Source organism: Harpia harpyja, chromosome 12 (assembly GCF_026419915.1).
Source record: "Harpia harpyja isolate bHarHar1 chromosome 12, bHarHar1 primary haplotype, whole genome shotgun sequence".
NCBI classification, from domain to species: Eukaryota; Metazoa; Chordata; class Aves; order Accipitriformes; family Accipitridae; genus Harpia; species Harpia harpyja.
Window position 1 is genome coordinate 21,210,283 of NC_068951.1, and position 22,128 is coordinate 21,232,410.

At 42.6% G+C, this 22,128-nt stretch overlaps 1 protein-coding gene and 1 long non-coding RNA gene across 5 annotated transcripts in view; both read right to left on the minus strand.

Annotated features, from left to right (window-relative positions):
• CAB39 (calcium binding protein 39) overlaps positions 1–17,609 on the minus strand; it is a 42,547-nt gene extending 24,938 nt beyond the window's left edge. Inside the window, exons 1-2 of one of the 3 annotated variants that reach the window (XM_052803601.1) lie at positions 17,447–17,609; positions 15,673–15,742 (exon numbers count right to left, since the gene is read on the minus strand). The gene's annotated coding sequence lies outside the window, so the exon portion shown is untranslated. Of the gene's footprint in view, positions 1–15,641; positions 15,743–17,446 lie in introns of all 3 variants that reach the window. The other 2 variants (XM_052803600.1, XM_052803599.1) reach the window with 2 other exon arrangements.
• A 4,424-nt stretch (positions 17,610–22,033) lies between these two features.
• Positions 22,034–22,128, minus strand: part of LOC128149196 (uncharacterized) — a 42,117-nt gene continuing 42,022 nt past the window's right edge. Inside the window, exon 6 of one of the 2 annotated variants that reach the window (XR_008237563.1) lies at positions 22,034–22,123. This is a non-coding gene — a long non-coding RNA (uncharacterized LOC128149196). The remainder of the gene's footprint in view (positions 22,124–22,128) is intronic. The other variant, XR_008237565.1, reaches the window with a different exon arrangement.

Below are 22,128 nucleotides of genomic sequence, written 5' to 3' on the forward strand. Positions count from 1 at the left end.
TAACGCTCATGACTGCAGTGACATGTGCAAAGAGCTACTCCACAGACAAATGAATTACCAGCACAGAAGTCTCACTGACGCAGGCTTTTAAAGCTGTAACAAAGGTAAAAGAACACTAGCTGTATAAGAAAAGACACAAAAGCAAATTCAGTCTTTCTGCTTATGATGTACTATGAATTACCACAACATAAAAAAGTTCTAACTTTTTTTCTCTGCATAGAAGTATAATCCATAAATAAACCATCAAATGAATTCAAGTATTCACATATTCCAGCTCAGGAGAGCAAATGTCCACCTTTCCCCCATGCAAAATGCTACTTAAATAACATACAAAACCCCCTACATCCCCAATTTTGTGAAACAACCAGGTACAATAAACACAATTTCTTATTCTACTGTAGGCCTCACAGTTTAATTGCACTATATTAAGTCTTCAGCTAGATCTTGTTGCCTTGTTTACACACCAAGAGTTTAAGGTGACTGCTTTTAGTAAGCTCCTAACAAGGAAAAGGAAAAAACCCTTCAGCCACTTCCTGGCTACAACTGCACATTACAAAAATCCAAGCCTAGTGAAAAAGCTCATCTAATATCCAGTTAATGTGCACATAAGAAGAAAACTGCTGAAGATTAAACAAAATCAACATAATTTTAGTAAGGCCAAATAATTAACAGTAAGGTTCCCCAAGATGAATGAGCCAATCCAACAGCTGGCTGTCGCTGACAGGGAGGTCCCATTCCCCCTCTGCTCCCAGCACTGCGCTCCTTCCCCACTTTTACGCCAGGGCCAGCTGACCCATCCGTGAGCTGATTCAACTCACTAAGCTATTAGAAAACTAACGCGTAAAAGGAAGGTAAGCAATGAGTAGTGTAGGGAACGTAGAAAAAAACATCCCTTTGACCAGCAAGCAGTTGTGAACCAGCGCCCTCATCTCACGATCTCACCATAGGGGCACTTTATGGTAAGGCTTGAGCTGCATCAACAGCAGGACTGAAGGGGGAAGGTCACTCTCCATCAGTTATTTTGGGTGGTCTGATATTTGTCTGAATGCCCAGTGTGCCAACTGAACTCACCAAAATGGCAGAAGACAAACCCAACAAAAATGAGGGGGGAATTCTGAAAAGTTCTTAAGAGTACAAGGCACTCTCAGCTGTGAGCCAGAGCCAGCCCAAGAAAGGGAGGAGAGGAGAGGGCTGGGGCAGGCAGGAGGGAAGGGCACACCACCTCCTCCTCCAGGTAGAACGAGGCTGCCAACCTCTATCCTGAAATCGCACTGTGTCAATTACATTCAACAGTGTTAATAAGACATAGGAGATCAACTTAAGCAACACAGTTAAATAAGTTAATCAGTCTACAAAGGCAAAATACCTAGATTCACAATAAACAGTTGGGTCTACTCTGTATACGGATTTTTAATTGACAATTTATCAGTCTATTACTGACAAAACATGCTGCATCTTGCTGGAGAGAGGCATGTTTGTATCAAAAATATAATGCAGTGAGCTTGTGTTTGTCCTGATAGAAATAATTTCCCCTCAGAACCTGCTCTTTTGTTGTATGCCTCTTGGATTAACAAGGATCATTAAGCCACTATTGAAAACAATAATGGAAATCAGTTTTCATCAGGTCTTATTGTTACAAGCAGCTGCTAGTTCAGCTAGAATTCACCCCTGTGAAGTCTGGTTAGAATGATAAAAACAGAAATAGATCAAGAAATTATGCATTTTTAAAAGCACTGCCTCACTCTCAGACATGCCCAGCATCCAGAAGGAAGACTGACAGCCATTCCTTTGATCCAAGAACCATTTTTTATGCAAGCTACCACACTCCTTGGGAAAAGAATATTCAAGTACTTCAAAGCTAGAAGCAGACACCGTATTAGCTATTCAGCCCTCTTGTACAAGATTATAAAATTTTACTGGTTATCAAAGTATTTAGCCAGACTTAAGGTACTGACTGTACTTTCTGTAAGAACCATTAGCAAGAAGAGCAGCAGCTGCCCTGCGCTGCACCAGGGCACATGCAGCAGCTGGCATGGCAGGACAGCAGCCAGATGACACTCTGAAGCATCCGAAATGCCACTGCCCGCTCATCACTGCAAATTCCTGGCTACAGCACATCTTCCTGAAAGGCCTTACCACTTCTAATTGCAGAAGAATAGTTGACTGAAGGCAGCATCCATCATTTCCTTCAATATGTCATTTAAATTGAGTACTCACATTCGTCATTAAAGCATTTTTCCACATTTTTCACATGCTCTTTTCTACTACATCTTTCAGTATCCTGGTTCTGGATATGTGGTTTCCCATTAGATGAAACAATTTTCTAGAGCCTCAGCATTGTACCACAACAATTTTTCAATTTTCTTTTTGATATGCTAAACAAATTCAAACATGACAGCTCTCATCCAAAATATATGTCTAAGTAGTGTTGTTTATTAATACAACCTCACATGCAAAACCTTCCTATCATGGAGGAAATAAGACTGATAAAGAGCAGAAGCCACACCTCAATCTATTTCAGGGCTCCAGCATGAACTATTTAGTATAACCATGGCTTTACCCACATAAGCATGCCATTAACAGAATGGCTATGGTTGTAAATGGTAATTACTGGCACTACCAGCTGGCAAAATTTAAGAGTATACTCCAGCTCTTTAAGAGTATACATTTTTGCTATCCTCTAAATACTTCTGCACATCTTTTCAGTATTTCTTTCAACATTAACTTTAAAATGTGGATAGAAGGACTGAATCAACTGTATCACATATAAGAAGTAAAACTTCTGACATACTAAACGGCTAAAGCAATCAATGTTCTGTTTGGATCTGTTGTGAGAAATGTAATTTATACATTTTATTGCAAGACAGGCATGTTCATCTCATACCTGGCATGTCCCACCCACCACTGAACACTAGCATCTTCCTTAAAATTCACTATTAACTTGTTCTATCAAGTCTGCAGCACACAAAAGCTTTAATCTGATTCAAAAGCAGTTTCACAACTCTGCATCACAGAATTATTTGTGGTGTGACCCACTTAAAGATTAAAATGGAAGAAAAAAATCCCCTAAGAATGGTAACTTAATTCAGAGAAAAATGAAAATCATGAAGAAAAAATTCTCTGCTGTAACACGGATGAACAATTAAGTGAACAAAAAAGATCAATTAATGGATTCAGAAAAAAGGAAAATTGGAAAATAAATTTCTATGTAAAAATGAAATACATAATGTGAGATAGCTTCTCGCTTTCTGAAAATTTCAAAGCAGTTAAGTCCCCAGCAGTTCACAGGCCTGCTTGTTTCTTTAGCACCAAATGCCAGATGACTCCTTTCATTAAGCAGGCTTCTTTCTTTCTTGCCATTCAATTACTTTACCGATCCTTCTGCCTCAAGAGCCTACTTCTCCAGCAGACACCTGCATCATGCTGGGGGAAGAGAAGGGCAGCTACTGCCATTAGGCTCTATTAGCTCACTGCAGCCTCCTAAAACTACGTTATACTTTGTGACTTGTACATTATTATACTCATTGCAGTTTAACACACAGCTACAGAGCCATTGCAAAAACTTAAGTAGAAATTGGTTTTAAATAAGGCTACTGCTTTTAAGGGGCTTCAGAGATCCAGCATAAGCACAGAAGATTGTTAACGCTAATGCTTAGTATCTAAGATCCCAGCTCTTTCTCCATATTCAAGGAAACCTTATGACTCAGCTTCTTTCCCTGGTGTACTGTTTAGAGTTACCCCACCCATTCACTTCCCCATGAATCTTACTGCTATATTGCAATATGGTATACAGACAAGCATGTAAATGTGTCACCTATTCCTTGGTAAATCTTTTTTAAAAAAATAATAATCACAAGTTTCACCACAAGAAGTAACTACTATCTCTAACACACTGCGCACAAAAAAGAACGTACTTCGAGCTTCAAGAAAAGTTGTCAGATGATATGCCCACTTCTGGCCAGGTTGAAGCTCAAATAATTTCCTCATAACCTGGCATTACAGTCAATCCCCTGTTGGCTCAGATGCCTTTGCCGCATCATCACAAAACCCAGAATATTTGTTACATGACAAAAAGCACTGCAATTATGTACATGCCATTCTACCCACCCTTGGAAGCAAAAATGCAAAGCAAAAGAGTCTCCTTTGTAACTATTTCTATTCCTTGGTATATATTATTCCCATTCCTTTCCAGAGGTTTTCTCTTTGCATCAGATTTCTGACATACATCTAAGGGTTAATTTTGAGAGTGAAGAAGTGGCAAAAGGAGAGGCAGAAAGTACACTGCAGTTTCATCTCTGACTTCATTTCACAGAGTACAATATGGTCTAGAGTTAACATGTTCCAATAACTAAAGATGGCTATATGAATATCAGAAACCACACAGGCAAAGGACAGGAAACCCCACTAGCACCACATCAGCATTTAGTTCTAACCAGAAAGCTGGTGCAATGGACAGAGGAAAAATAGATTATCTAAAACATTAGTTACGTAAGGAAGGAGGATGAGAATCCTAAGTACTAGCACAAGATAGGAAGGGAAATGCATGTGCGCTTTTGGGGTGTTTTGTTTTGAAGAGAAGTTGAGAACAACGAAAACGCAGGAATGGTCCTGGGATTGCTCCAGGTGCAATCCTCTAAGGTGCAATTTTCTTTAGAGAATATTCTCTCAATAAACAAAAAACTACACTCAGTAAAGCCATTCTCTAGAAGCACAAGTAACAAAGTAGGAAAAAAAAAAACTCAAAATGGATAAAGTATTTACCCAAATGTAGTTTCAGTAAGAATCATGTCATAGTATTACTTTTAAAAATAACGTTTAAGAAAATCAACAATATTTTTCCCATGGTTCCTTTACTTCCTTTTGAGGCCAAATTCTGTGGCCAGCTAGAAACTTCTAATGTTCAACGAAAGTTTATCTAAGTTCAACACATCATAGTTCTTCATCTAATTTACCAGATCTTACAATAGATCTTTAATAAACATAACCTACAAAGGAACAGTATCACTTAAGGAACAACAACATTAAAGCATAAAGTTAATGGGCTATAAAACAGTGATCCTGATGTAGCTCAGGAACATCCTAAAAACACTTACTTAAGAACTGGGAAGATATATCAAGGAGTATCCACCTTCCCTAGCTCATTATTACTGGCCCCTGCCATAGGCAGAATATAACAAACTACATCGGTCTCTGCTTTGACATATTACACCTGTGAAGGCTTCTCTTCCAAAACAATTAATTTGGGAGTTCACAATTAAAGACTATGTTAGACTACTGTACAATTCACCTCAGTCCCAACAGCCCTTCACAAACTAGCTGAGATGACATGCAGTCAAGCATAGCTTAACATCTCTGGGTTTACTTTTGTGCATTAGCTTGACATAACTAGGGCTGAAACCAACAGGCACAGAAAGCTGTGCTGCAAAAAGATGTCAAGTCAATCGGTCAAACTCCTGAAAGGTGACTCTGAGACCATGGATGACTCCTCAATTCTGCTGTTTTTACCTCTATTGAGAGATCTCACTGGCGTGACACAAAGATTAAAATGTAAATTGTTCTGAGATCAACTCTCATGAATCCAAGCAGCTTCTTGCTACACAAAACTGAGAGAACTTGGCACATTATTCAAGGATTACATATGTCCTCTGCAAAAGGGAGTTCCTGACAAACAACCTATGGGAGTTATGTACTGAGTCACAGAGAAAGCAGGAGAGGGCAATCAATAAACGACTCAGAATCATGACTCCACCATTACTGTGAATCCTTCCCTTCTAGTTCATTACATCCTCATTCAGTAAAGGGAAAAAGTTGTTCAGTTAATTTTTTTTCCTTAAATTATCTCTTACTTAGCACTAGGAGCTGATGTACAGGCAATATCTGAGCTGATCCATAAGGTCATTATCCATTTGATGAATTTGCATTCTGTCAAACTATTTTTTGCCATGATCCCTGGCACTTAAAACACAGTTTTGATGACAGTACAAAAGGTTTACTGACACAGCTCTGTTAGTAAATCCTACCACTGCAGATACAGCTTATATTAGTAAAAAACACAACCTCTGACCATGATAACTGCAACTGTGGTGGGGCTTTACTGGTTAAGTACCTTTATAAAGAGTTCTCTTTCCTTCACACTGCCAGCCAACATCAGTACCACCATAAATCAAGTGTCTGATTTTCCCAAGCTAGCTGTGTGGAGGTATCTTTTAGTACAGAATTTTCAGCCAGCTCATCCTCAGTTGAGAAGTCCTGCTTCCTTTTGAGTACACTGTACCAAGGACAATGTGGCAGATGGGAAAACAGCGCGAAGATTGGCAAAATCAGCGGCTAGCCAGGAGAAACTTCTCTTTTTCCCCTAAATACTCAAGATCAAGAATTAGTTTCATGGGCATCACTTGAAACAGAAAAATAAAAATCAACACATTATAGGCCAGAACACATCTGTGATATTCAGATGTTAATCTCATTGCAACCAAGACACCAGGGTGTTTGTAAGAAATAGACTTATGAGAAGTAGCTGGCTGAAATTTAGCCTGAACAAAACTGTCATGGGCTCAGGAAAGAGAAAATACATTGATAATATTATCTCCCTTTTCAACTAAACTAGAAGTCATTACTGAATTCATGATCAAACTGTGTGCCATAATAATAAAAATTAAACAAACAAGCAAACAAAACAAAAACCTCAAAGGATAATTCACTCCATTCTCCCAAGAAAAGAACCAGCCACGGTGATATAAATTCCACAAAAATAATTCCAAGGTCACAACATACCTGAAGCGGCTGTAAAAAAGTGTCCTTTACACAGTTCCCTCATACCACCTCTCTTTCTCCTGCCAGTTCATGTTTGGTCTAAATCTTCAAAGTCACTAATGGATTCGATTTCTGATACATAAACCACATCACACCTCAACTGCCAAGACAGGTGTGTTCCTTTGGGGCAAGGCAGATCACAGAGCATGGAAAGATATATTTAAGAGCAGAGATGATGCATACCAGGGTTAGGAGAACTATCCATGGCACAAACCTTCAGAAGAGATGAGGCGAGAGCCAGAACTTTTAACACCACGCCATTGTATTTTCCTTTTGTAGCAAATATTTTGGGGCAAAGGGAGAGGCATTTCAAGTTAACCCTGAACTCCACTTCATACCATGAAATGCTCTGCAGCATAGGAATCAAGAAGGGGGACTGATCTGGATTGTCCCCCAAAATGTGTCCAAGCTCTTGTCATGCCAACCTAGCTAAGAGTCCTCCTGATGACTCACAAGACACCAGTCCAAAGATCTAAGATACAGCAGTATATGTCAGCATACACACTCTGAAAAGCCAGATATTCCTGAAAACCCATGTGAAGGTCCTTTTACCTCCTGAGACCACCTTAGAGTTCTAGTTACTGAAAGTTACTTGTACTTTAAATGGAAATAGAATAGAAACAACCTGCCAGGTGCCTGTGGTGATCCATCAGATACACATACATGCTACCTTTCATGTATTTTTTCCCTTTTGGGGACACTTCAGTTATCTTTCCAGGTAGACCCCATCATGGCAAGTGAAATTCTCTGCTTCCATCACAGTAACAAATGCAAGAAAATAACAACCTTGGAACAGGCAGGTAGAAGGTCCTCATAAAAAGTTTAGCATTTAAATTTATTCCAGCCAAAGGTCACAAGAAAATACCTTACAATTCCTGCTTGCTAGAACTAAGACAGGTTGCCCCGAAGTTTCAAAAAGCATTTTTGCATTAAAAAAAAAAGCAGGGGGCAGGGGGAATACCATAACAGAAAGGGACCTTTCCAAAAGAAAGACTTCCCAGCTGATTTTACTTCAAAGCAGCTAGCAAAAGCTGTTGTAGATGTGATCCTCCAAGGCAGGACAGCCCAGAGGGTTCACAAATTGTAACTAAAACCAGAACCATTGATACTTTCTATATAGGAGTCAGCACCTCTCCTGCAACACACCTAGAGGTCCACAAACCTAAAATGTTTGACAGCTACCACTCTAGAGACAGCAAGTAAAAAATGAGGCTTGTAACAAGCAGCAACTAGTATTAGGCCAACTAACACAGTGGAAAAACTGAAGCATCTGTGAGGGACAGTTCCCTTATCTGATCTGCTAAGAAGAGTTGGACTGGAAAAAGGAACTATCAAATTGTTTCGCAATACTAAAATAAGAGCTCCCAGCTTGCCTCTAATGCAATTACTGTGTAACGCTACCAAGAGAAACTTGAACACTAGCAGAAGAAGATATCACGTCTACAAGTTTACCCAAGGAATGATCGCACATCATCTCTGTAACTACTGAAAAAAATCATTCTGAAGGACAGCAGATCTTCCAAAGGGCTGACACCAAGCTCAGGTGAAAATGCTTGCAATTTAGCTGATACTTACACTCCTACACTGTGTATTATTATTTCAGCTACGTCAGTATCCTGTCAACCCCTTCTCTTCCTTAGGGCTATGTGGAAAAAAAACCAAAAACAACCTTTAAAATTGTTAATTGGTGCACCAGCTTAACACTAGTTTTATTTAAATAAGGGATTATAAAAATTACTTTGATAGTTTACAATAGTATAATGTCATTGCTTTTTACATCACCAAGAGGCTTCGATCAAACCAAGAGCCCTTAAATAAAACAATCAAATACTCTAGAAATAAAAATTTGCAGCTATCAAAATTCACAGCCTTGGTAAACGCAGAAGCTATTCAAAAGCTTTCTTTCAAAAAAAAAATCTTTTCTATGCTAAAAGACTTGTTCTAATTACAAAGGCGAGCCAAAAGAAATAATTCTAAAAAAAAAAATGTTATACTGTAGTTCCATTTTCAACAACAAAAGTAATCAACATGAAAATGCTAAATTTAAGAAAGAGAAGGTAAGGTTATGGTTTCAAGACTCTGGTTTAAAACTATAACCTAAGGTTTGACTGCAGTCAAAATGAACTATTGGTTATAAATTCTACAAGATAATCTGTAATGGTATCTTTAAAATTTCTGAAAATAACAAAAATAAAATGCATGCAGTGACAATTTTGGAATCTGATCAACCATCCATTAGATACAGAAGTAAATCAGGGGACTTCTGAGGATTCAGGTATCTATTAAAATAACTTTTTTTTCACTGCTATGTCAAACGATTTAAATAAACAATGTGAAAGACACTATACTGCTTTTCAAACTATCCAGATTTCCCTTTTAGCTCCTAAAATAGAGATTTTAATTTTCCCATTCACAATCATTTTAAAATTAGTTTAGTTTGGTTATCTAATTTAGGGACTTGATGAAAGTCCAGATTTTCTCAGTTTTGGTATAAACCTCAGAGGCTTGAAGGCACAACACTGAAAGTGAAGAGTACTATAATAAATAGAAGTGACAAGTTGCAGAAACTTCTACTGTACTTATTAAGACTTTTCAATGCTTGTAAGTAATTCTGAAAGTCAAAACCAACCCATTTAGAGAGGAAATATTCTGTATTTCTGGCCAACAATCCTTCTCCTTGTTCGCTAAAGAGCTTAAGAACGGCTAACTCTGAAACAGATTTGACATTTCTTCCTAGATTTGATACTGTTAAGTCCTCAACGTGCGAAAATACATGAGGGGCAACTGCCAACGCCAGAGGGAGAGCAGAACTACTCTTCAGACTCCTCTCCAACAAACTCAACCACAGCAACGCTGAGACCTTATTCAGTGCAATTCCTAAGGGAAGCAAAAAGCCTTGCATGGTCAGTCTCAAAGGAAAAAACATAATCCATCTTCTGTTGGATGTACACTATAAATTCATGCCTATATGGCTGTTAACATTTTTTATTTATACATATGCACACAAGCATATATACATAAAGTTCCCAAACAAGAATGAAAGCTCACTACACAGAGTTCATTTCTCTTTAAGATAGGTAAAAACATATATATAAGGTAGGAAGGAATAACTAGAATCACCAGTTAGAAAGCTGGGGGGTTGGAGGCTGTGTTTTTCCAAAAGTAAAGGAATGAAGAAAACTGACATGCAATTCTTTCACAGAATTTAATACTTCAATACATTCAGAAGTTGTCATCACACACAAACACCCTGAAGTTTTTGGGACTTTTCTGGAAAATATTCCATAATCTTGAAATAAAGAGGTTCTTTCGGATCTCAGGATGTTATTCCCCTCACCATAACACGTGGGTTAAGAGTAACACCAGTCAGACTGCTCAGCTATGCCAGGACTCTGCTCAAAACGCTCTGTGAATGGATGCAGTTCCTAACAGAAAAACTGTTTACTCCAGCTCCACCCTATTACAGAGTTAGAAGAGTTTAAATATTGCTCAATGGCAATTATAGATGTAAAACGGAACTATGTTAGTCAATACTGATGAGTCAATACACTGCTTTTCTTAGAGATTACAAATCTAAATAATCACATCCAGAACAGCACTTGTTTAGAAAACTTAGAATATTTTCAAGAAGCTTCCTTCATTGTTGATCCTTATTGATGAAATCCATGGAAAAAGACTAGTGACGTGGTCACTGGAGCTTGTGTTTGCTTTCAGACCATATTTTAAGACAAGCTGAATTTCTCATGTTCGAGAAGTAAGGCCCTCGAGTCCAACACCTAACACGTCGACATTTAAGGTTTTCTGATTATCTTGATTATTTTAGTTTTCCTCAATTGTACTTTTTTTTTTTTTTTAAGAGAAGCCTTCATTCATTCCACTGCCAAACTATACTAGACTACAAAAAAGACTAATTTTCCATAGGAACTTTTCCTTATTTGATTTTCAATTTGGAAACCACGCAAGAAAACCAGGTCCCTCAGTCAAGACACTGAAGTACTGCCCTGGAAAGCACAATTCTACCCCAAATCTTCCTTTCTCATTAGGCAACACATAAGCCAAATGCCTTATGTGGTCACTACTTAAGTACCCATCCTCTTCTGGGAGTCCAAAATGAGATTCTGAGACTAACAACTAATACTATGGCAGCAATTCAGGTGCCTGAATGACAAATGTCACTGAAAATGCACTAGAACAGCACAGCTGGTCTCCACCTGCTCCTTCGGAAAACCACAAACCTCCTACCTGTCGTGGGCAGATACCTGGGTATCTAAAATAATACTAGATATCTATGTCTAGGCAACTGAATCTCACATCACGAATGGATGCCACTGGAAAAAAAGCTTTGGAAGTGTTAAGCTCTCAAGTGCTCCACCAGACAACACACACAATGTCATGCACTCAAACACAGGAGAAAATTCTCTGTGCTTAAGAATTGTTACTTGAAAAAAAAGGGGGAGAATCACCATGCTGCTGGAGAACACTGTGAAATGTACTTTCATTAGTATCTGTGAACCAATGAAAAACCCACAAGGACCTGAATCCTCCTGTCAGAGAACTGAGTTTTATGCAATAAAGGAAAAGAATTAATACTACATTTCGACTAAGCAAGTAAATGCAAAGGATGCCCCTTCACTGAGCGTTCTCTTGTGCACTGATGGAACAAAAGGTCCTGCTGAAAAAAAACTGAGAACAATCACTTAATCAAACTTTTTGTACCAAATCAGTATAAGCAAAGTGAGGTTCTGAATATTTGTTAACTTTTGAGAGATTAACTTTGCTTTCTCAACATTTTCCTAACATAGTACTGAGCATATACAAAGTCTTTATCAAGAACTGTGCCTCAACTCTCTCCCCTACAAGGTATCTCTTTAAATTCCCCCATAAAGTTTCTCCATCACTACCAATCTCCAGTCAGAAGAAACTTAGGACTTGAATAGCAGGTGTTACAGGTTAGAAGAAGGATGCATTCATAAACTGTGTGGGAGAAACTTCTCACTGCTCACTTGTGTTACATTCAGTGCATGTCTGTATCACTAAGGTCTCACTTCGGTAGAATAAAAGCCCCTACATTTTCTTTTCTAAAATCTTACTTCTCTGTGAACAAGCTTTTCTTTTGCTTTTAATCTGTCTATGGACGATATTCAATAAAGTCAAAATGTTGTAGGCTAGTTAATTTTATAAACGATTACAATACATCAGGCAAAAAACACCTTTTGAAATAAATCAAAAGGAGTATCATCTGCCAAAGCAGTAAAGGGCATACTTCACACGTAACAGTCAAAGTAAAATATAATGACACAAGTAACTATTGCCTCATTTCTACAACTGTAGCAAAAACTCCTGAAACTGCTTAACCAGAGGAAGAGGTCAGAGACTCCATTGCAGCAGGATGCTCTGAATGTGTGCCACCAGCACACACATCTACCACACCATACAAGATGCTACTGATAATTCAATGTCTACAGATTTTTTTTAAAGCAACCTCCTCAGCAGATGAGCTGGGAAGCTGGCGTGGCTCTGAACGAATACTTGAAAGAAAGGTATCCATCCATGGTAAGCCTTCCCAGGTGAGCTCTTGGCCAGGGGAATAAAGAGAAAAATGATAGGGCAAGTCGCACAGTTGGCTTCTGCCTGGCAAAATCCGAAGCGGCACCAGACACAAGAGCTGGCCGGTGAGACAGAGGGGCCTTCCACAACTATCTTTTCAACAGGCTTTCTTCGTATTTCTATGCACTAGCATGCTTTACTTAAAAGTCAGTAAATAAAAACTTTTCAGAAAGGTATTTCTTCAAATGTCAGTCATTTGCCTGGGCACCTCTAGCAGCCAGAAAAAGATTATTCGTTCCACATTTCTGGGAACACTTCTCAATTTCTTCATTATATGTTTTAACACAGATAACCTCAAAGGAGATAAGGCATTTCACACACACAAATGTCTGAACATAAGTACTTCTCTCACAATCACACATATTCAACTCCCTGAAAAGCTGACATATTAATTCAATTTGATTTATAGCCAAGTTCTATCTTAGCTATTTTTAAGTGTCACGTTTCATATCTTGCATGGTTTGCAGTTAAACTTTTAGTTACATTCTTTTAGGAAGAAAAATGAATTTGTTATCAATATAAATTGATTTTAAAAAAATGCACAACAATGTAAGGATCAAAAGCAGCGCACAGCAATTTTTCACTGATGCAGCCATTTCACTGTGAAACACTTCACAGTATACCTAAACATTTTAAAATAACTCCAAGTAGTAACCCCTAAACAACTTCATCCCAAAGATGTTTCTGAACTTAGAAAAACACGTTACACTAATACTACAGTTCTGTACTAACTATAACTTCTCAATTTTTTAACTGTCTTGCTATATTTAACTTTGTAGCGATGAATTCTCTGAGTATTTGAAGGGGAGGGAAGAATTACAGAGGAAACAGATATTTAGAAAGGAACTAGGTATTTTATTGGAAGTAGTGGATTTCCAATGAACAGAAAGATTAGCTACAGCTTTCAGCGGTTTCCCCCGGAATTTTATGCCCTTGTGGACAGGCTTAAAATTTGCTTCCTTTCAGCGTATTTGAAGTCCAGAGTCAGTAACTTTTTATAGTGTCTTCTGACTACATGAAGTATTAGCTAGAATACTCAAAACAAGAGAGTTAGAAAGCAAATTGCAGTTGTTTAAGTAAACCTAAGCAATTTACTTTCTAAATTAACGTTGTCTGACAAAAACAGGCCAGGAAGGCTGCTGAGGAACAACCACAGTTTTTCCTGTAAACACACAGTATTTTGGCTGCTTCCAGTTTGGATCAATCCTGAATTCAATCCTTTTTACAAAGAGTATTTAAACAGGGACAAATGAATGTGCCATTTTATCTTAAGGTGGAATAACAAAAGCACATAAATCTGCTCAGGCTAAAGAAAGACCAAACTCACATGACACCAGCTTAAGCCTTAGGTCCTCCTGAAGCATGCATTTAAAAGCCTAGCTCAAGTCCGTTAAAATAATTCAAGACAGCCTCATCTTCTAATTTAACCTTTGTGTTTGCACTTGGGGGGGTGGGGAGGGGAAGAGGGAGGGATCTCGGCATAAAGTTTCACCTTCTAACTGAAGACATTCAGCTTCCTTCTGGCTCACATCTCTACATCTTGTGGTGCAAGAAGCACAATATTGAGAGAAAAAAAGAGAGTGCCCAGACAGAAGGGAATTAGAGCTGAATTTGCAAACAATTCAGACTAATAAACACCCTAAATTAGACAACAACTGGGGCAAGTAGCATTTTAAAAGTTCTCCTGTTAGAACAGCACAATCTTGAGCACTAATTGGAAAAGGTATTTTTCACCTTGCTTGAGGTTTATCTACAGCTACAAAAGTACAGTTACAGGGAACACTATGACTTAAGATCACTGAACAACTAAAAGGTTTTTGTCCAGTATGATTAATACCTGGCTTCAACTTGCAGCTAAGAAATGGTAAAAGTGCACACAGCCCACTGTTTCCTTACCAGAAATTGTTAAATTTACAAGATTTTAACTGTACGATGTAGAAAGTACAATATTCAAAATTCAACTCATGTTTTTGCTTTGCACATTAGTCACATAAATAGCTGCAGGCTGTTGTGGTACTATTAATCTTGAAGGAGCAGATGAGTTAAATCTTATTTTTGATAGAAAGCTGCAAGATGCCTCCAATTAGACAAAGGTAATCATACTTTAATAGCTGCTCTTGTAATTAAACCGTATTATAAAGTGTCAGAAGTACAGAAAAGGGCCAGAAGGGAATTCAAAAGGTCATCTAGGCTCCTTCCTGCCCCCTGCTTCAAACCAGCATCAAGTACTGGAGTGCCACTCCAAAACTCTACATGCCCTACAAAAAAAGACATAATTTTAGCAAGTGTCTAAAGCCTTCGAGCACATTACAGAAATTATCAAAGCTTTCAGACAGATTTTACACAAAAATTAAGGCTGCAAACATCTTGTTAAAAAAATCTGCAAAAACTCAACACAGAATTGATTCAGAAGGGAGGACACTGGTCGGTAATTCTAATATTTGCAAAAATGCCACAAAAAAACCTAGAAAGTGCAGCATGTACAGTGCAACAGGAAGATCTCACTCGACTACCATCCATTAATTAATAAGAAACTAACGCATTAGCTTCCACGATAGAATGCAAAATAGATACCATTCCCTCCTGAATAAATGTTTCATAAAAGCAATCAAGGAATTCCAAGAGGTGGAGTTTTCTTAATATTATCACTCCCCACTGGGAATACACATTTGTCCGCATTTGATAATACCCAAAGAGCATCATTATCACTCAAAGACATATTGTCACAAAGTATTACTTAACTGGCACTTTTATTTAGTCTCCTTTATTTGTATAAATACATATATCTTAAAAAAAAATGAATTATCTTTTCTAATTCTCCATCTACAACCATGCATTAAATGCCTACAGAACGCATCAAAGTTTCAGAACTCCACGTCAACATAAGTAAGAGAATGCAATTAACCTGAAAAAAAAAAAAAAATCAATGCTATGAGCATTTAGAAATATTCAGCAGCACGTTAGTCCATACATACAAACCCACATTACAAGACCTTTATTCTGCTTTCTCCCAACACCACCAGACACAGCCTCCTCCTATACTAAGGTACTTTTTCTGTCTGACCAAGGAAAGTCCCCAACAACACATATATCACACTACCATTGAGAATACAGTTGAAATACAAGTAAATTTAAGCCAAGCGTACACTAGCTGGCTGACTCAATAGTTTCTCACATCACAAGACAACCGTGAAGCTAATTGTAAAATACAATATTCTTACAACAGCAAGTCCACGACAGACAGAATCCTACCAAGACACAGTGCCATGGGGCATCATGCCACTCTTAGAGATCAGATAAGCTGCCAATTCGTACAGGACAACTGAAAAAAAAAAAAAAATCAAGTTACTTCTGACCCCAAAACAGGTACCATGCTTATTCTAATTCACAGAATATTTCTTGGCCTTTTTTTTTTTCTCTGTAGTTAAAGGCATATGCCACAGCAACAGGTATTAGGTATTAACTAAAGGTACAGTGGTTTAAATAGTGAAAATCTATTATTTAAAAGCTTCAATGCCAAGGCGCAAGCGCAGGATGTTAAATTTCCTCTGACAGTATATTATTTCATGAGCGCTTCACGTTAAAAAGGAAGACGCATTTCCTGATGATGATGATGAACTACGCTGCTGAAAGGAAAACACAGGGCCTTGAATTAGAGTTTCTGACAGGTAAGTTTAAAAAAAACCACACACACACAAAACTTTACAATATTTTGATGCTAATCAGATTTCATTTCTGACCTACATTTAAACTGTTCTTCCAAGCATTGTTACTTGCCTCACTGAAACTAAAGAGCCTAGGTCATGTAATTTAATCTTTGACTCATCATGCAAATTAAATCACACCATTCCCATAAGACAGCATAAAGGTTTTAAATAAATCCTACACACCTAGATGATCACTCACCAAAAATTAGATTTTCTTTGAAAAAAAAAATCTAAAAAAAAACCCCCAACAAATACCAGATACATCCTAGTTTCAATACTAGTACTATTTCACAGATTTGTAGGAAAAAAGAATGAAAAAACTTTTTTTCTCCTATGGAACACAGAGATGACACTACATTAACTTTCTAAGGGGTAGTTTGCAAAAAAAATAGGATCTTAACAGCCCTCACATACAGTTATTTCTGCCCAGAGGCCTATTAGGACTAGGAACATGAATAACAATTGTAGGAAGAGGCCTCAGACCTGGACGTTGAGAGGACTGCGTAAGTTAGCGCCTGCTCCGCACCTCCGATCAATCCACGTAATAAAGGACATAACAAAGACGAGGTTTTAAGCGGGTGTTCTCCTGACCAAAAGGCTAACCCCGGTGACGACTGCCCACCCGCATTTCCCCCTGCCGCCCGGCTGGGACAGAGCATTCCCCCGCACTGCCCATCCCGAGAGGTGCCGTGCAGCAGCGGCTGCCTCCCACCCCGGGAGCGGCCCCGTTTCTGCGGGCTGAGGTAAACCCGCGCGGTTTCCCCTATCAATAGTCGTTACCCGGGGACGGCATTTGAGGAACTTCGGGATAACAGGCGCTGCCGCACCAGCGGAGCGCAGGGACCGCTCTGTGCCCTTCCCTTTCAGCCCGCCTCCGGCTTTTACACACAAACACACGGACACCCCCCCCCCCCCGCCGAAGTCGGTACCAGCCGGGAGCTTCCGCGCTCCCCAGGCCGCCAGCCAGCCCCGGGGAGGCAGCGCCGCCTCCGAGGCCAATCTGGCCGGCAGGACTCGGCCGGTCCCTCCCAGCACCGGCCGCCGCCGGGCGGGGAGAGGGGGCCGGAGCGCGGCGGGCACCGGTCGGGCCGGGAGACGGCCTCCACGGCCCGGCCCGGCCCGGCCCGGCCGGGCCCCGAGCGGCCGCCCCGCACGCACCGGCCGCGGCGGCGCCTCCTCCCGGCCCGGCCCGGCCCCGCCGGCGGACAATGCGCGTCGGGCCCTCCGGCCTTCGCCCCCCCTCACGCACCGCCCGCCGCGCCGGCCCTGGGCCCGACCCGCCGCCGGCCTCCCCCCGCCCCGCCGCGCCGCCTCGGTACCTCGGTGCGGAGCGCGGCCTGGCGCCTCCTCGGCGGCGTGTCCGGCGGGGCCTGCCCCTGGCGGCCCGACCGCCCCGGTCCCGGCGGCTGGCGGCGCGGCTCCGGCGGCTGCAGGCAGAGGCGCGGCGCGGCCCCGGCTCGCCCGGCCCCCTCCCCCCCCCCGCCCCGCGCTCTGCTGCGTCGCAGCGGCCCTTCCCTCGCCCGGCGGCGGAGCGGCGGCGGCGGCGAGCGGCGGAGCGCGGCGACGCTTCCGCCCGCTACCGCACGCCACCGCCCCCTGCCGGCGCGGAGGGCCGAGGGCGGCGCCCAGGCGGGACCGGCGGGGGGCGGGGGGCGCGCGCGGAAGCCCCACGAGGGGCCGCGACCGCCCGCGCGAGTGGGTGCGTTGGGACGGGCGGACGGGCGGGAGAGCGGGCGGACGGCGCCGAGCTGCTGCCCTGTCGCCCCCCGGGCTGGGGTGTTGGTGCCAAAGCACCCCCGCCCCAGGGGTTGTGTATGGTTACTATTTAACGTCTATTGTCATTCCTTTTGTTATTTATTGTTATGTAAATGTTATTATTTGTCATGCTTTTCATTCGTTATTAGTATTCTTTTGTTCTTTACTGGCATTTAGTCTGCAGTATTCTTTTTATTACTCAATTTTTAGTAGCTAAATTTCATTATTTAGTATTTATTGGTTTATAAGTTTTATTATTCTTTTTTGTTGTCCCCCCCTTTGCCCCAACCTCCTGCACCCTCTGCACCGTCAGAAAACTCTTTGTTCCATGTTGCGAACCTCAGGGCTCAGATGTGGGGTTGTGACGCAGCACCGTGCCTTGGACTTGGACTTCAGCCGGCCCCGTGCGTCAGGTTGCCGGTGAATTATAGGCTGGAGGTTTTCTGCTAGTTCCCATCATGGCATGGAAGGGCTTCAGGCTGTTTCTGTGTCCCTGGTAGGTAATTAGTCATATATTATTCTCGCCATGACAAATGTGGATCAGCCTGAATCGAAAAAAGCCCACATCTCTCCCAGCACAGATCAAGCTGACATTGTCCATTAGTGCAGTATAATACACAACGTGATTTTAAAGCAGAAAAATACATTTTTATGGAACAGGTCATGAATTTCTCACAAGCTACGAGGTGAAACCTTGCACCCACGGGTCTGATGCGTTACTGCTGTGCAGCAGTGTGGGACTTGCTGGCCTGGTTTCCTGAGATGTCCTGAAGATCCTCATGCTCTGCTGCACTGTACGGCTCCAGCTGATGGCTTCTATCTTCAGCTTCTTCTTAATTACGTTTCTCCACATCCCTTTCCTGCACTCGCTGGGGAGGCTTTGGGTCAGGCCTCTCGATGTCGTAACTTTTTGCTGCTCTGAACTCCACGTGTTGCAGTTGCCTTGCCTGCGGTACAAAAAGCAAGTGGCATTGGTGGGCAAAGCTGCCTTCTGCGGCCTCACGAGCTCCTGCTGGGACGCTGCACTGGACACAGCAGCTCTTGCTGGGTGGCTCGGGCAGCCAGGCACGGGGGGGGCTGAAGCTCCTCTCACTTTGTACTCACAGCTAAGCGAGCTCGTGTTATATAGAGTGAGAATTTACTCTAGCCACGGTGGGGTGACTGGGCAGGTAAAAAGCAAAAGCAGTTTCTGTAGTGGCACCTGAATTGGTGCATTGCGGTTTGCACAGGGTGCTGGACCTACACGCTGCCCTGGGGACTGCAGGGTCTCCTCTCTTCCCCCCCAAGCCTGGCAGGCATTCCCTTCCCCCGAGCTGCAAGTTTACCAAATTAAAAAAAAAATATTCAGACATAAGCAAAGTTAGTCTTCATACCCAGGCAACAAACACCATCCCCAGCTGTCCGAGAAAACACAGCAATCCGGCGGTGCTTGGCTGACATGCCCAAGCAGCATGCTCGGCCTCTGCGCTGGCTGTGTCTTTTAGCAGCCTGGCAGCAACCTCCAGTATTTCACAGTTCAACTTCTCACCCCTGTGAGATGGATTTTCATTCCTGGACCCTTTACACATCATTCACCTGCGGCATCCCATTGGCTTCCCTGCTTAAAGTCCCCTTGTCCTCCTCCAGTTCCCACCCCGGTGGCTCCCTGGGCTTGGCTGCAAGGTCCTGCAGGAAACAGCACCTAACAGCAGAAGAAAAGAGATTCCTGGTGCCACCTCTGATGTGGAAAGATCTCACAGAACATGTGAAATGCTCAGCCAACAGGTCTTCCTGAATCAGCCTGCTTAGTCAGCTGCATGCTACAGCTCAGACATAGAAAAATGTTTCTGACCACACTTGCAGTCATCCCTGTGTCCAACAGCATGGAAGCGCAGAAGAATTTGCTCTGGGTGGTGTGGCTGGGCAGCTGCAGCAGCGCTGGTTCGGTGGGGATGCTTCCCTGGACCGGCACCGCAGCCTCTGGATCCAGCCTGGCAGCGTGCTGGTGCCAATGGGGGCTACCCCAGCAAGCGCTGCCGTGCTCAGCACCTCACCGGGCAGGACATGGGGGTATAAGCAAGTATATGTATATACACACACAGGCATAAAATTAAAAGATATTAGAGCAAGTGTGTGTATATATACATATACAGCTCTGGACCCAAAGCAGGCAGGGGGACACGCTGCCTGCCTGAGGTGATGGGACCTTGGGGAATGGCTTGCCAAGCTTGCCTGGGCCCACGGCGTGCGGTTGGCAAAATGTTGGCAGTTCATATATCCCGCTTATGAGCTGGGAATAGTTGTTTTCAAAGCCAACATGGAAAGGGTGTGTATGTCTGAGTTCAAATTGTTAACCTGTAATTATGCTAAAAACATTCAAGTTTAAACAGATAATATTCAGGGTACTGACTACGAGAGAAGAAGGAATTAAAGGCAAGCGCTGGTACAGGGATTTGATACCAGCTCCTGGAAAAGAGACACTACTGCTTTACAAATGACCCTTGGAAAAAAGATCATGCAAGTCATGGGTTCAGTGCGATTACCATCCCCGTGTAGTATACTGCAGGGAAATCCCTGAGCAGAGAGAGCACGATTTTTCTAAGCTCTTAGAAGCAGGAATTAAACTCAACATGTGAGAGAGCTCTTAGTACACTAGCAATTCACTAATTCACAGCCATGACTGAGACATCCATTGTGAATTAATTAATCCTTGCAAATTAGGAAGCAAATAAACATTAAAAAATCCAAGTTACTTCACTGGGAGAAAAAAGGTAGTTAGAAAGGCAAGTACTCAGGTGCTTTGCTCAGGAGGGACAGACAGCTGAATGGGATCCTTGGGGTTTTTGCTGCTGGTTTGAGGCCCAGAGAGCCCTGTGGCTCAGCTTCAGCTCCTCTAATCACCATCCAACACCAACAAACGGCGAAAGTTGGGAAAAATAATAGCTCGTCCCATGAAATTAATCCTCCTTCGAGCAGCTCTGTTTTGCTCACCTCTTTTCCCCCTTTGACCGTACCTTACACAGAGCCGGTGTGCCCCGCATGGGATGCCAGGTCCTGCGTGGCAGTGGCTAGCTCCCCAGGGCCAGCGTCCCTCAGCTCTCCTCGAGGCCAAGAGCAAGTGGAGGCAGAGAGGCTGCCGACAGCACCACAGGCTCCTGCGGTTCAGCCAAAAACCAGGCTGGGCCAATGCAGCCCTGCAAGAGCATCACGCTTGCAGGGCATCATTTGCACGAGGCTGGTTTCCTTAAGAGAGCAGCGACATAACTGCCTCTCAAATACGATTTTGAAGGAGGTCCCCAGCAGCCCCGAAGGTCTCTGTCCCACCCCGTCCACAGGGATCGAGGCTTATTTCTTAAGCCCTCTGCTGCACCCTCCTCTTCCTCAGTACTTCATGCAGGGGAAGGAACTCATGGCCTGGTTTATCTTTTATCTTTTCCAGGACTGTAATGCAGTAGGACACGCGTGCACTTTCCCTTTGGAGGGCGTTTCTTCCTCTCCCCCACTACCCTGCTGCAGGGGCAGGTCCCAAGTGCCTCTCATCATGTCCCGCACGGCATCTCCCCAGGTCTTGCAGCCTGCCACGAGCTTTTGGATGTCACTGCCCATAGCCCAAACAGGCACAACTCCAGGCAAGGTAAACGTCACTCCTACAAAAAGCCCCGCGCCGAGTTTTGTGGGCAGTGGTGCACGTGAGAGCTCCCCAGCACGAGCCCCATTTGCACAGAGCCCAAACCATCGTAGGAAAGCGGGGCAGGGAGCACAGAGGCAGGAATAACTGCCCATACCTCAGGCATCTCACCTCCTTGCCGTGCAATGGGGTGGAGGTGTTCCTCTGACACCTACATGGCCATCTCAACAGGCACGACACGGACCGTCTGAAAAAATAATCTGAGTCTTCTTGCCAGCTGCCTGACAAATATACGAAGAGGAAAGAACATAAACCATGTCCAGTTTATGTTTTAATTGGGCATGGGCATGCATTGGTGTGATTCACAGACCAGAGCCTGGGTTCCTGGTCCCTGACAAAGTGTTTCAGGGAAAAAGCTTTGGGGAGGAAATATTAGGAGTAGGGACGACTGCAGTTATGCTGAATATCTTAAAGTTTGGAAGAACAAGAATCCTGAGTCTTTCCGTGGACTTCGGACCAAGCTGAAGTGGCTGAATTTAATCACCCAGGTTTCACAAGTGCCTGTGACTGTTTCTGAAACTGCGTTTCACCTGTTATGGGCTGGGGATGTTCACTGCAGACTCGTGAAGCTTTTCTCAA